Source organism: Erythrolamprus reginae, chromosome 4 (genome assembly GCF_031021105.1).
Source record: "Erythrolamprus reginae isolate rEryReg1 chromosome 4, rEryReg1.hap1, whole genome shotgun sequence".
NCBI classification, from domain to species: domain Eukaryota; kingdom Metazoa; phylum Chordata; class Lepidosauria; order Squamata; family Dipsadidae; genus Erythrolamprus; species Erythrolamprus reginae.
In genome coordinates, this window is record NC_091953.1 from 27872 (window position 1) to 30940 (window position 3069).

The 3069-nt window shown below is 45.6% G+C and overlaps 1 long non-coding RNA gene across 1 annotated transcript; it reads right to left on the reverse strand.

Moving 5' to 3' along the window:
* Window positions 1–660: 660 nt before the first annotated feature.
* On the reverse strand, window positions 661–2541 carry LOC139167168 (uncharacterized). Its single transcript, XR_011559075.1, has 2 exons — window positions 2275–2541; window positions 661–896 (listed from the first exon to the last, which is right to left on the reverse strand). It is a non-coding gene; the product is annotated as an uncharacterized lncRNA (long non-coding RNA).
* Between the last annotated feature and the right edge of the window lie 528 nt (window positions 2542–3069).

Consider the following 3069-nt stretch of genomic DNA (forward strand, 5'->3'; position numbering starts at 1 on the left):
AGTTTGTATCTGTTGTGTGCTCGTGTGTTGTTGTGGTTGAAGCTGAAGTAGTCTTTGACGGGAAGGACGTTGTAGCAGATGATTTTATGGGCTTTGGTTGTCGTGTTTAAGGGGACGTAGGTCTAAGCTTTCTAAACTTAGGATTGTAAGTCTAGTTACATAGGGTATTCTGTTACGAGTGGAGGAGTGGAGGGCTCTTCTAAAAAAATATCTCTGGATGTTTTCTAGAGTGTTTATGTCGGAAATGCGGTGGGGGTTCCAGACAGATGAGCTGTATTCGAGGCTTGGTCTGGCAAAGGTGGTTCTTTCTGACTCTAGTTCAAAAATAGCAGCTCAGCATCAGCTTGCTATGGCTACGTGAATTCTTGCGTGAAGACACGCTTGAGTCTGTCTTGAGTCCTGGTAACTATAAGGACAAGTCTTCTAGCCCAGTGTTTGGAAGTGGTTTGCCAATTACTTCTTCCTAAGCCGAAAGAGAATGACTGTGGTTGGCTTGCATGCATAAGGCAGGACTGGAATTCAGATCTCCACTTAACCTGTAGGCCAAACTAGCCTTCGGTCATGTATGCGTGAATTTGTGGGTGTTGTGTATCTACACAAACACAGGTGGACTCATTTATATTAGGCCAAAACTATGCCGTGAAATCCAATAAAAATGACCAGAACCTAGATGTTTTTAATTCCAATGACAAATGATATTATGGAAGCTTTATCTGAAATGCATTACTAGACAGATTCCATATATCTAGCTTCTATTTTTAAATGCTGCTCACCTCCAATTGCTGCTGTTCCATCTTAGTCAGCAAGAACTTTGAGTAGATGTTGCTTTTTTCAAGAAAGTGTTGAAGTCTCTTGTAGCGCATCTCATTTCAATCTCTGTCCCTATTCATGTAAGCCTGTGAGGGGGAAAAAAGTAATCAATTATAAATATCGACATTAACTGAACGTGCTATTGGAAATATAAACATTTGTATTATCTTTCACCAATTAAAGAATAGTTCATCCCTACTCTTTCCTTCAAGGACCCACTGGAAATACAGCCTTTTATTCAACCAAAGCAGCTACTCATCCAGAGCAGCTGTTTGGCTCTGAATTTTCTACATACAGTGTCAGATAAACATGTTATATTGTTGTAATATGGTGAGGGTGTTCCGAGTACATCAGATTTGATTTATTTTATATTTGCCAATATATAATTCCTCCCTGTCAATCACGATTGTGATTTTATTTGGATTTATATGCCGCCCCTCTGTGAGGACTGGGGCAGCTTGGAACATATTATATATTAGATTAGATTAGATTAGATGGATGAATGGATGGATGGATGACTGGGGTGCTAAGCCGCCCCAGTCCTCATCTATCTATCTATCTATCTTTCTATCTATATATCCTAATCCAATTAAATTTACAAGTAGTTAATCTAAACCCCATTTTTAAAAATCAATCAGCCCCATTCAAACAGGCAAACACACGTTTTCATACATAGGCCAGGTTGGCTGAGGTATTACTTTATGTTGTGGGTGATTGACTGAATAAATGAATGAATGAATAAATAAATAAATAAATATAAACAATAAATTTCCCACATTTCTAACATTAGATGTCAACTTTCAGCAAGGCAGGGGAAAATGTAGGCTTGCAGGCAGTTTGGGGGAGTTAAAGGAGGTTTAATTTTATTTGCATGCTTTTTACAAGAATTTTAAATTCTGTCCTAAGTCCTTGGAGAGGGGTGGGATATAAATGCAATAAATACTACTACTACTAGTAGTAGTAGTAGTAGTAGTAGTCATAGTAATACTAGTACTACTAGTAGTAATTTGGGCGGAGGGGATGGATCTCTGAATTTATTGTGTACCAAAAAAATCCTGGACCACAAATAAAGCTGAGGGACAAAATTTTAGCGAGGGGGGAAAAACATCTAAAACCGAAGCCCTTTTTGCAGGCTGCCCAGGTGCCCCCCCCCCCTTGCTGCTCTCTCCTCGAGGAGAAAAACGACGCAAGGGGGAAATGGAGAAGCATTTATTTTATTTCATTCACTTGCTGGGCGTCGTCGAAGTGGAATAAATGCAAGTCAAGTCAAGTACGTATTTGGCGGCACACAAAGCTCCGAGGCTGCGTGAAGACAATTCCCTCGTTTCTGGAGGGAAAGTTGAGGCGCTCAATCCCGGTTTCATGTGAGATAATTAAAATAAATGAAACCACTACGAAGTCTCTCCGGGCCTCCTCCCGCCCCGGAGCCCCGTCCCAGCCCCTCCGAGTGCTCGGGCCCCGCACCTCCTCCGCCCTCCGCCGCTCCGTTTCGCGGCCCTCAGCCTCCAGGCGCGCCTTCTCCTCCCGCATGGCCGCCGTGATGACCGCCGCCGCCGCCGCCGCCTCCTCCATGCTGGTTTCGGCCGCCTCGGCCACAGCGGACTCGGCCTCCCCTGCGCTCGGGCTGCTGCTAGCGGTCGGCACGGCTGCCCGCGAGCGTCTCGAACCCTGCGCGCTTCTAGAGGGCTCAAGAGCGACCACTCAATCCCACCCTGAGGAAACTCGCGCGGTTTTCACTCCTGCACTGAGGCCGACGCTCCCAACACACGCACGACGCCCGCATGGGGGGGGGGGGGAGGCTGGGGGGGGGGGGGCAGGGCCACAAAATTCCAGAAAATACTACAAAATTCCGGAAAATTCTAGAAAATTCCAGGAAATTCCGGAAAATTCTAGAATTGCCCCGTGCCTGACGGCAGAGGTGGGTTTTCAGTAGCTTACAAAAGGCAAGGAGGGTGGGGGCCATTCTAATCTCTGGGGGGAGTTGGTTCCAGAGGGCCGGGGCCGCCACAGAGAAGGTCCCGATATCACATTGACCCCGCTATGCCTGATTCAGCATTGTTAAGGATAGAAAACAGCCCTCCGGTGGTCACGTCCGGTATTGCGGACGCCAAAAGAAATCTACAGAATTGGATTTTAATTTTATTATCCGATATCTTTATTTTTAACAACCGATGGTGCGGGTTTGCTACATCAAAGGAATGGGGCAGCAATCCTGAAAGGCAAGGAGGGTGGGGGCAATTCTAATCTCTGGGGGGAGTT